Genomic DNA, 12,613 nt, shown 5'->3' on the forward strand with positions numbered 1-12,613 from the left:
AACATTTCTAAGTGAAACATCTTCTGTTAGAGATTCAACTACAACCTGGTTTTGTTTGGGCTTGAAAAGACCACTTTTTTGGGTGAGAGTCCAATATTGTAAAATTACTCTTTTCATTATGATAATTAGCAGGTACCAAACACCTAACCATGAGGTCACATTTCCAATAACATATCTCAAATTATGTGATGTTTTGTCCTATTGTTTTGTGTTTGCTAATGCTGCTTCAGCAAGTATTTCTAGACCTCTCTGAGAAGAACTGGAATGGTCCCCCAAAGCTTCCTTGGGGGTTACCTGATACTCTAGCCAGCCATTGGACTTCAGGCTGCTGGCCTTCACACCATCCCAGGCTCCAGGTCATTCCACCCTTCCAGGCCTTTCCTGTCAGGCCTTGATCTCCTCCATCCTTTCTTCCCCTACCAGGCCTTTGTGATTAATTTCTGCTGTCCCCTCCTGGAATGACTACTTGTTCAAGTCCTTGCCCTTGACCAAGGTTCAGTTCAAGACATTTCCTCCAGAAATTCTAAGATCCCTAGTGTATAAATAGCCTCTTTTGTCATTCTCCTGCTGTACTTTGTACCCCAATAATCCAAGGTATGTGTAGTGAGTGCTGAAATGATTATTTGTATGTCTGTGTTCCTACCACTTTCAGCCACCCTGTGAGCTCCAGGATGCAAGGACTAGATCATAATCATTTTTTTTTAACTCACCAAAGCATTGGCACAATATATTGAACATAGTAAGTCTGGTAAATACTGTTTAAGACTGAATTGCCTTAAATTCTCACTAAGGTGTAAAGGACTGATTGTCATACCTCCCAGAATGCATAAGAAAAAACTTTCTTTCCCCCAGTAGGAACATTGGCTCTCATTGGTCCATGGAGGGAAAAGACAATTCTTGAACCTTCCAGAAAATCCTACAGGATGGATAGCCTGAGCAGCATTCAGGTAGGTGAAATGTCAAAGAAGCACATAAATTCATGACAAGAATCCCCACCGTGTCCCCTACCAATCACTCCAAACAACAACACTGACAGATTTTGTACACTATCAGCCTTATTTAACCAGCCATCATTTCCTTTAAAAAAAAAAAAATAAGAAGAAGAGTTAAGGTCAAGTAGAAAAAAAAATGCCTTTGAATTAAAATCTTAGCTTTTCTTTGAACATCCAGATGATTAAATGAGATCCAGACGAAAGCAGGCAATTTCCAAAAAATAAAACCCAGCCGGGGGTACTGCATTCCCTCATGCTTCTACCAGTAACCCCATGGTAAAGTAAAGTAATGATTGATTCGGAGAGAATTATGGCTATTATAAACTGTAATCAGTGGTGGATGAGAATAATTACACAGGGAAAGGAGGGAAAAGCTGAAACATGGCTGAGCAGTGTTCTGATGGATGGGGAAGTCATTTCCTGGCCGTTAATGACTGATTTTTCAACAGTCAGCACACAAGCTTTAATCCCAGAGGGGAGAAGGAGAAAGAAATGGCCACATTATAAAGGATGCTACTGACTTAACCTTACCACTTTTAATCTGAATATAGCTGATGCCTGTCCCCCTATCTGTCCTTGCTTTTTTGTTCTTGCTTTTGCAGATATACCCTCTGGTGGGGTGAGGTTAGGTCTGGCCTTTATCTGAGAGACACCAGAAAGAGTTATGGTTATATAGAACTCCCGTAAATCACGGTGGTGGGAAATGGCATTGGGGCGTCAGAACTGCGAGGGCCACAGAAATCACCTGGTCTAGTCTGCTCGTTTCACAGGGGATCCCAAAGAGGTGAAGTGATTTGTTCAAGTCACACAGGTAATGGACTTTCAACCTGAGGGGAGCCTGCCCACCCAGGACCACAAGGGAGACTGGCCTTGTCACAGAGGCACGATCAGAGCCCTGAGGGAGACAGCTTTGCTAAACTCATTTCGATATTGTTACCAGCTCAGTGTCTTGCCCTCTGAGACAGGCTCTGGGGTCCCCTGTTCTGCCTGCAGAAATTGTTACTGGGTGAGGTCACAAGAAGTCTGAGAGAGCATAGGCCTGTGGAATGATCCATTTTCATTTATAGATGAGCAGTGAGTCTTTTAATCTGTGACCCTAATGGCGGGAGGGAGGGACAGAAGGATAGAGACTGAGACAGGGAGAGGGAGAGAACTGAATGTATCTTATTTGCATCCATACAACAGGATAACTGATGGAAACAGACTAGAAGTCATAAAACTGTGTAAAGCAGGACAACCAGAATTGTTGGTGACACTTTTCTTTGGAGCCCTATGAATTTGAAGAGCCTTTCTAATACCTTCATGAAGTACTAGGTTTCTCTCTCACCTCCTCCTTACCTCTCTCAGAGCCCCCAAAGCAGAGAAGATGTGTGATGGTGGATAATGTGGGACAAATTCCAGCAACCTCTCTCCTCTCTGCCTCCAGGACAAAGCCCATCAGAAGGAAAGGAAGGATCATCTTCTAAGAAAATATGACTGCCTCTGAAGCCAAATTATGTCAAGATATAAGATCAGGAATGTCCAGATGCTGTTTATCCCATCTTAATTAAATTTGGACTTCTTTGGGGGAAAAAAGTACCTCAGTTCCAGGAAAAGTTGTTTGGACTCTGAGGCTGTTTGGATTCTGTTTTATGAAAATAAACATTTTAATCAAGATACCATCATTCCTAGATTTTCACTGCGAAGGTATTTTCTGAAGCAAACCCTCTTGAGCCAATATATGTTCTTAATAATATTCTATTCAATGCTGCCCAATGGTCTTTGTTTTTTCTCTGTTCTCATTTTCAGTTTCTTAAAAGTATTTCAAACAGGATCAATGCCTTTTCAAAGGCACATTTTACAGTGATGCCGGGAGAAATCATTTGTCCATCTGGTATTCCTTTCCCCTCCTTCCGGTAAGCACACCTCAGATTTCCTTTAGGGAACCATGCTTCCCCTAGTCCCTGGCATCCTGATAGATCTACAAATCCCAGAGTCACGTCCCACCACATAGCACCCTTACCCCACTGGCACTCCATGTGCCCCAGATGCAGAAGGGGGCATGCAGTCTTGATGGGCCAGTCTAAGTCCTCTCTTCCCAAGCCAGAGCGATTGGCTTTGAAATGGCCATCTTTCTTGAGACTTTCTACACAGATGCTGAAAGAGTGTATATACCTTGTCGATTTGGAATAATAGCTGTAGGATATGGTCTTTGAGCTGCCTGGACTAACTTTCCATCTGTAGAGAAAGAGCCACAGGTGGGGTGGGGGGGGGAGAGAAAGAGAGAGAGACAGAGAGAGAGAGAGAGAGAGAGAGAGAGGCTAACCTTATATATCATCCAAGCCCATGAATCCAGCAGAACCTGACTTTTAAATCCCATAACCCTGAACTCCACAATTATGGGAAATAATGCACTCCCTTGCTGTAAGCTACATGAAATTGGGTTACTCTCTCTTATTACCCAGAGTCCTGACAAGACTAAGACTTTTCATTGCGCCTGCTTTGATTTAACCTTGGCTAGAGGGTCCAGTACGTTCTTTCTTTTTCTTCCTTCCTTCCTTCCTTCCTTCCTTCCTTCCTTCCTTCCTCTTTCTTTCTTTCTTTCTTTCTTTCTTTCTTTCTTTCTTTCTTTCTTTCTTTCTTTCAGAAAGTACAAGCAGGGGAGAGGGACAAAGGAAGAGAGAGACTCTTAAGCAGGCTCCACACTCAGCACAGAGTCTGACAAGGGGCTCAGTCCCACACCCCTGGGATCATGACCTGAGTCAAAATCCAGAGTTTGATGCTCAACCGACTGAGCCACTCAGGCACCCCCAGTACTTATTTTTTTAATTGAAATATTTATAATGAATTATTGTGCTAGTAATGAAGGGCTATAGTACTTTATATAGCAAAAAATAAACTTATCTTTTGACTATAACTTGGATTACCAGGCTCACTATGTATCTAGTTACAACCAATCTTTGAATCACATGTTTTGAATAAATGAACAAACAACTGAACAGACAGATGGGCTAAAAGTCTTCCAGAAATCACCCAGCACCTGCTGGAAGCCTCCATTCTGCCAATGAGCTGTTGGAATGAACAACTCTTTTAACCGTGTACACACACACACACACACACACACACACACACACACACATGCACAACTAAAATTATCCTACAAGGACTAACAAGAAAAATGCAAAAGATCTCTAAAGAAAATATTTGCAATTATTGTTTACCATGTGATTTAGGGAAGCGTGCCATTCTCCCCACAGGTAATACCAAAGGTGAGAGCACATTTTAAGGACTCCAAAGGGATGCAGAAACTCCAGAGAGAAAATTCAGACATCTAGAATTTTCCTTTCCCTCTGGGACCCAACCTCCGTGTTTCTGAGGACTAGGTCATGCGCAATGAAGCCCTTCATCTCTTATAGGCTCTGCCCTGCTCTACACAAAGCCATCAGTGTGAGAGCAGGACATGCCTTGAGTGTCAGTCCTGAGAACTCTCAGGTGCAGAGGACTAGCGGTCAAGCCTGCCAGCCAAGGCATTCCAGAGACTCGTCCCCATGGAGGACCCTCGGGGGCCACATAACTTGAGGGGTGCTGTCAGAGGTAACACTGGCCAGTGCCTGGCAGAATAGAGAGAGGAAGTCAACCACCCCAGCAGGGCACACACGGTCTCTTGTATCTGGCCTGGGCTTGCCTTGTCCCAAGAGGAAACTTTCTACCCTGCCCTGTTCCGTTCCTGTGAAGTGCAGTCTCTCACTTGGGAGGAGAAAAAGAGAAGCTCCCTCTGGGCACAAATATCAATTAAGGTCCCTGTCACCATAGAGGCACACAGTTTCTGCTCCAGGCAGCGCCTTCCCCATTTTATCCTGTCAAGGTGGCCACCTTCATGAAGAATAAATGGATTATTTCGCTATAGTCACTTAACCCCAGAAAATGAAAACAAATCCTATTATGGCTAGTGGGTGTCTCTTTGTCTTATTTTTGTTGACCTCCAGGTATGTCATATTTCTGTGGGTTTCCCAATAGGTCAATTGTCTGTATTCGTGGGTCTTTGACGTTAACAGTGGTATGTTAACGTTTTCTAAGCATGTTAAAACACAATATTTCATATGTATACACACACAGGGTCACAGATATACATGGGCATATACATTTATTCACATTTATTTATATATGTGCATGTTGTGTATATGTATATAACCACACACATGCACATACCTGTCCTATCCATAATTGTCACTCTGTTAAGAGGTGTTCGCCAGATTTTTGAACAAATGGCTTAGGGCCATTTTCTGTTGTTAAAAGTGAGAATGCTCATTGTAGAAAAATTAGAAGATGGGGAAACGTGTGAAGGGAAAAAGAAATACCACTGATAATCCCACTAAACAGAGGAAACCATTTTGTGCTTTATCCATTCCTGCCCTTTCGCATGCATATTGGAGGGGTATCCTTTTTATACAGTCAAAATTGTGCTATGGACAATTCTGTAAACTGGTCTTCTGCTCAGTCCTATGAGAGGCATTTTCCCTACGTTTGTCAGGATAATTTTAAGCCTACCTCATGCATTTCGTTCCAGGAGTAAATATGAGTGTGTGATGTCCAGGCGGGACCAGGAACGGACTGTACCCTATGCCCTCTGTCTTTTCAATTGTTGCCCAGTCTACCTGAAGGAGGTGAGAAGCAGACATGGCATTGCTCGCTGGCATGTGCCCCCTCCGACCGCCCCCTCCCCTGGCTCCCTGGCTCACCACCTGCCCTGACCCAGAAGGGGCCTCTTGCCCAGCACTGGGAAAGTGCAGATCCCTTACCTAAGAGGCAGGCGGGCAGGCTCGGTTCCAGACTGCCGCTGGCACTTTCCCTGCAGAGAAAGCACCTGTGAGGTTAGGCTCAGAACCTGAGCATGCACCCCCCTTCCTCCCTCTCTAGGGCATCTGACTCCTACTGGCTGAACCGCAGTCTGAAGGTGCTCAGGGCTCTTTATGTAAGTGGTGGCTCCCTGCCTGGTGTGTGTATTATTCAGAGAGGCCGGGGATGGGCTGCCTGGGGGAAGAGTCTTGCTGAGTGGCTGAGCGAGTAATAGACCTTAGCAAGGGGTAGTAGTCTTGGCGCAGTCACCCCAGGGCCTGGCTGTCCCCACCCCACCTGCACTCCAGGCTCTACCAGATCTACTTCGTTTAGTTGGGCCCAGAAGCACTGAATTGAGAAAGGGGGGGCGGGGGACAAAAAAAACCCAGGATAGAGAACAAACATTGTAAAGAAGCCTGTTAAAGAAAGATTTAGGCACAAAGACATTTTTATATTTTTTTAAAGCACCAATAAATTCCTTCTCATAAAAATGACAGGAAACCAATTTGGAATGAAAGGAAGAAACTTACAGAGTCACCAGATATACTTGAAAGCAAAGGAACAAAAGAAAGAGCCTGGCCCCACAGCAGTGAAGGAAGTGAGAAGATGGGTTTGGCCTTTGCCGGCCCAGCTTGAACTCAGTGCCCTGGATGGAGTAGGCTGGGCCCTAGGCCAGCAGAAGCCACCCTCCTGGAGGCCGTGCGGGTTGAAGTGAAGAAAGGGTCGGGGTATGCTGGGGTCTCAATAACAACCGAGCTCTTTCTTGAAGATCTGCCCAGTGAGGTGTCTGCTGAGACCCAGCACTCCCCTCCCCAGGTCCACAAGCCAACAGGAGGGGCTTCCTGAGCAGGAGGGCCCGGGTAGGATCACATGCGTCTGTGGTGTCTCTGAGCAAAAGCCTCTGAGGCCACTGTTTTGGGATTGTCAGTGACTCCTCAGTCATTTACTAGACCCTTCTGTCTTTCTGTTAGTTCATAAGGCATAGGCAATTTCTCCTCCTAAAACTGTGACGCACACACACACACACAAACGAAAAACAACTTCTGATTCATTTTCTGCTCTCAAGTCTTAGCTAAGTCTTAAATTTGACTAAATCGTTTTAAGACAAATGTTATCTGTTCTTTAATTTTGAAATTAACACACTTTTGCACATTTAGGAAAATTGAGAAAAGTACAGAATATTTACCCATACTATTATCTGGAGGTTGTATGTTCTTTTCTCTGTCTTCCTTCTCTTCCTTTCCCCCCAGTTGAACGGGAATGGTAAATGCTAGATCCTTGGACTTTCCTTAAATTGGGGCATTTTCGGGGCGCTTGGGTGACTCGGTTGAGAGTCCGACTTTGGCTCCAGTCATGATCTTGCAGTCCGTGAGTTCGAGCCCTGCATCAGGCTCTGTACTGACAGCTTGGAGCCTGGAGCCTGCTTCAGATTCTGTGTCCCTCTCTCTCTGCCCCTCCCCACTCGCACTCTGTCTCTCTCTCTGTCTCAAAAATAAATAAACATTAAAAAAAAATTTTAAATAAAAATAAAAATTGGGGCATTTTTGAAAAGTCTCAAGAGATGACCTGAAAAATAGGATGTTAGGGTTAAAAATGTTGGGCAAACCCTACTATCCCCTTCTCAGAGATGCCCAGAGAAGCCTTGCAGAAAATACCATTGTTGGGCTTGGTTTACAAAAATCTCATGATCCTATTTGATTCCAGAACAATTTATTCCATGTAACATACATTGCCGTGCTATGGAACCATTCTGAATACATGGTTTTGAGATTGCTGTTCAATCATGAGATATTTGAACAGCCTGCTGTCTTTTCTTGCTGCTGGCTCATATACTGTAAAGAGCAGCTGGTTGGCACCCCCAAGCCCTCACGTGATGCTTTCGATTTGGGGCTGGCTTTTGAAATACCATTGATTGCAATTCCAGTCTGATACATCAGATAGTTTTATTTTTCGGCCTCCTCTTACTGTTCCGTTAAAAACATTTGGTGTCTTGTTTCCTAATGATTATCATCATCGTTATCACTAACGACATTTATTGAACATTTACTGCTTCCAGGCACTGTGCTGAGCCCTTTTTGTAATTATCCTATTTAACCTCATACCAGCTTTATCAGGGAAACAATATTCTTCTTCTCATTTACTAGATAAGGAAACTGAGGTTCAAATTGGTTAAGTAATGTGCTTTTAAGTGGTTCCACTGGGATTGAAATACACATGGCCTATCTGTTGTTAACCATCTGATGCTATTTGCTTCAAATATCTCAGCTCCAAGGTTTGCAAACATCCACAGACAGAGGCTTAGTGTGCACAATCTTAAGATCTTACGTACTTTTCTCTCAACATATGTATAGCCTTAATCAATCTAATTACCCACCTGACTTCCCTCTATCCCCTGTTCCTCTCCTCTTGCAATTATTTATTAAATGTCTACTAGATGTGAAACACTGAGTCAAATGTTAAAGTGAATATTCAGTCTAAGACATGGGCTATTTCTTAGGAGGTTAACAGTGTAATATAAGATCCCAATGAGTAAACCACTGGCTCAAACAAAACTAATGTTGCTCTAAGAACTCAGAGGAATAGCACCTAGATCACTGGGAGCCAGTGAGAACTTTCCAGAGAAGGTGGCAAGAGAGGTGAGTTTTCAAGAGTAGGTGCCCATTAAGTAGGCCAAGGATTGACATTCCAAGAACACAGATGGGCATGTTCAAGGCAAGGAGGCAAGAGGCAGCCCAGGAGTCCGGAAAGCCACTAGTGCTGGAGTTGGGTTGGGCTGGAATGAAGGGCAATGGGCCCCTGAAGGAGGAAGGCTAGAGAGACAGGCAGGGTCAGGTCCAGAAGGGGCCTTGTGTGCTAAGCTGGGGGGTTTTAGACATATGGAGAATGGGATGATTAGGTTTGTGTTTTAGAAAAGCCCCTCCAGCAGCAGTGGGGAGGCTGCCTGAGGAGGAGGGATGAGGTGTAGGGAGTTGAATACAGCACTGCCCTGAGGCAATGAGAATGCGGATGGACCAGAAGAGATAGATCAGAAAGATGCAGGAGGAGAAACTGAGAGGATCTGATTGACTTTTGGATGTGGGAGGTGAGGGAGGAATAACAAGGACTCCTGGATGTTTGTGGTGACTGTGGTGGCGGGAATGGAAAGCAGGGAGGACAGCTCTAGGGGACGGTCAGTGCTGGTGACTGGGAGCCCAGGGCGAGACACAGCTGGTGGCAAGGAGTCCACTTGGCTTTGGCAGCTCTGTGGGTGACCGTGCCATTGACACAATTTGGGCCTTCCTCTCAAGAACCCTTCCTTCTCTGACTTGTCCATTCTCCTAAGCTGTGAGACGTTAATTTTTAAAGAAGCCCCATTCATATCTGTTTTCTAGTCTCAAATCTTAGCTGCATTTTAAAGTTGACAAAGTTGTTTTGAGATAAACTTTAACTATTTTTATTACAGAAATAATACATCTATATTTTATGCATTCAGGAAAACTGAGAAAAGTATCAAATGGTCACCCGTACTATTACGTTAGAGAGATGTATTTGGAGGTTGTGTATTCTCTCTTTCTCTGCACTCTCCTATAGCTTCCTGTACTTTCTTTCCTATGTATTCATTTGATTTAGTTATTTATTCATTCATTCATCCGTGTATTCAACTGATATTTACTGAACATCAGCTATATGCTAGGCATAATTGTGGGCATTGAGGATACAGCAATAAACAAAACAGGACCTTAAGGAGTGTAAGTTTTAATGGGAGAAACTTTTGATAAGAAATAAGCAAATAAAGGTGTGTTGTGTGCTATACATGCTGTGGACAAAAATAAAGAAACTGGGCAAGAGAGCTACGGAGTACTGGACAGAGATTTGCCATTTTATGCAAAGTGGCCTGGAGAGACTTCTCTGATGACTTGAGGCCTTCAATGGAGCCTTGAAAGAAAATCCAGAGAAAGAATGTTCTGGACACAGGGAGCATGAAGTGTCAAGATCCTGAAGGTGAGGGAATGTTTCAGGACTAGCTCATGGCTAGATGGGTGAAGCGGAGAACAGTAGGTGAAGTCACGGAGATAGTGGGAAGCCAGATCAGACTTAATAGGGAAGAAATTCTCAGAAAGCAACAGAGAGACCAGTTTAGGAGGCTATTTATATATTCTGCAGAGGAGATGATAGTGGCTTGGACTGGTAGGGTAACAGCGAGATGGTGAGAGGCAATTGGATCTGGATCCATTTTTTAAGTTTATTTATTTTGAGACAGACAGAGACACAAGAGGAAGGGGCAGAGAAAGAGGGCAAGAGAGAATCTCACGCAGGCTCTGTACTATCAGCACAGAGCCCGACACATGGGGCTCGAACTCATGAACCATGAGATCGTGACCTGAGCTGCAATCAAGAGTCAGACACTTAACCGACTGAGCCACCCAGGCAGCCCGAATCTGGATCCATTTTGAAAGCAGTCTAGGGGGATGTGTGACCCAGGGGTCAAAGATAATGCCAAGGGTTTTGACCTGCACTGGAAGAATGGAGCTTTTGTTCATTGACAGGTATCGTCTTTGTTTATTTATATACTTGCATATGTTTTTATATGGTTGAAACATAATTTTGCAATCTGCTCTGCCCTCCTCTCCCACTTATTTCCTCTAAAAGCAGAAAATTAAAGGAAACCAAACAGAAGACATTCTTCCTGTTCATCTGCTTACTTTTTCTATCCTTACCCCCTCTCTTCTCTGTTTTCTTGTCAGGAAAACAAAACTATACGTGAATTTAACCATGCATTCTGAATTTTGCTTGTGAAGGAACTTGGCTAGAGGCTGCACTTTATTTGAACTGTGTGGCCCGTGGCCAAAGGAAATAAAGTTTAATTAATGCTAATTTTTCTAACCCCTTTCTTTGCCTTTTCAGCAAAATAAAACTACCTTTGGGAGAACTGGCAAAAAAAAGTTAAAGCAGACACCACACTACTAACTCTAGCCATCGATATAGCAAAAATATTTTCCTACATGGTTGTGTTTAGTCAGAAGGAACAAAATATTTTATCTTGCTCTTTCTCCTACTTACTGCTTTTTTTTTTTTCAGTTTGAACATCAGCTTACGTTCATTCCTCTTTATTTCTTTAGAATGTTTTGACAGTCTGTGAGCTTTGGGCTGCGACCTGAGTGCCAAGCTTGGTTGGCCATTGTTACAGCTGCTGGATTGTAAGGTGCAGCTGACAGGGTGGGTCACCTGCTGGTGTACTCAATTAGGGATCGATTTGTTGGCTTTTTTGGTCTGTGAAGTTACATTAGACCAGCTACTGGGGCTCCAGTTATTAGGAAGAAATAAGTGCTCATGTCTATAGGTAACAGCTTTTGTTAACTATGCTTAGAACCAAAGCATGCCCTCATTGGTCCACTGGTGAAGGTCATCAGCGGTTGGAGTTTAAGGAGTTGCTTTCTTCCCTTGGGCCTATTTGCTGCACATTTTTCAGGTTATGTTTACAAATCAGTTGAAGTATAGATTATACAGTGGTCTCTGGGTCTTACAGCATTCCCATGAGAAAAATGCTGTGATGTAAGGCCTTAGAATCCTGTGGCTGGATAATCAGTTGAGGAAATCTAATCTGGTCCCATCCTCCCCCCAGGCCCAGATCAAAAAACAAGGCAAACAAAACAAACACGTGAAAAGAAAAAAAAATCCTCCATTCCGCCCCCCCCCCCCCACCATTATTACCTCCATCCTATTTTTAAAATGAGGAGGCCCAGGCCAAGTTTGTGAGGGGGCTTACCCAGGGTTACCCAGTATGTGAATGGCAGAGCTCGAGGCTTGACTTGGGAGATTGGTGCAAAGGACCCTCCAATGGCTGTTGAGAAGCTTTGTTTGGCCTGTTGTGAACCTGTTTGGTTCCTCTTTGGCTATGACCTTGGATGAGGTCATGAATGAGGGCAGTGCCATATCATACCTGGACCACTGCAGTAACTTTCAAAGTAAGATCCTTTTACAGTCCTTTTCTTCTCCAGCTCCCGCAGGAAAGACTTGGCGCATCAAGAACTGGGGGAGATTGGGCCAAAAGACCAGAAGCTCAGTGCATCTCAGAGATAAGACCAAGAGTTGTGACATGGAGGTACCTTCAATGGAGAGACATATTTGTTTATGAGGCTCCATTCCTGCTGGTGGTGGAAAATATTCAATCTTCTCAATTCAATCTATATCATTCTCTTCTGATAATAATCATGGCCTCTTTGGGATGCCTTCTCTCCTCTCAAGGGCTTTCCTTACCTTTCCTCACACTAAGAGTGATCTTGGAGAGTTACAGGGGAAACCCATGCATCCTCCTGGCATTGGGGTATTCTCTTGGACTTGCTGAATCTGTCACTGATGACTGAGACTGGTGCGTCTACCTGCGACCAGGTGTCCTTCAGAGCCTGATGGTTCCCTCATCTACCTCTCCTGGTTCCCTGAGGCCTGCTGGTGATTCCTACTTAGAATCCAGCTGGCAAGGTCTATTCTGGAAGAAAAGTAAGAAAATAGCTTCCTACTCTAGAAGGACCTTAAGCCTACCCTAGTGTCTGTCCCCTGCTGAAGTTCTGGTCCTCCAGACACGGGAAGAGAGAAGGGAGGACACCAATCTGACCTCCTGGCTGTCTTCTTTTCTCAGAGGCTGCCCTTCCCCAACTCTGGCAATGCTATGACCCCTTCCCTTTCTCCTTACCTGACAGGTATGATTCTCCTTTCACAGTCCATGATTTAGATAAGCAAACTTGATGATCAGATGCCACCATGCTTGGCCCCTGATATGCAAAGACCCAGCTTTGGGAGTTAAGACAACATTCTTTGCTCCTTCTCAT

At 44.2% G+C, this 12,613-nt stretch overlaps 1 long non-coding RNA gene across 1 annotated transcript; it reads left to right on the top strand.

The window, feature by feature from the left end:
- The first annotated feature begins 859 nt into the window (after positions 1 to 859).
- LOC147583199 (uncharacterized) lies at positions 860 to 2,747 on the top strand. Its single transcript, XR_015242921.1, has 2 exons — positions 860 to 947; positions 2,419 to 2,747. It is a non-coding gene; the product is annotated as an uncharacterized LOC147583199 (long non-coding RNA).
- The last annotated feature ends 9,866 nt before the right edge of the window (positions 2,748 to 12,613 follow it).

The sequence above is a fragment of the Puma concolor genome, chromosome A2 (assembly GCF_028749965.1).
Source record: "Puma concolor isolate L17-30 chromosome A2, mPumCon1.1.hap2, whole genome shotgun sequence".
In the NCBI taxonomy this organism is placed as follows: Eukaryota; Metazoa; Chordata; class Mammalia; order Carnivora; family Felidae; genus Puma; species Puma concolor.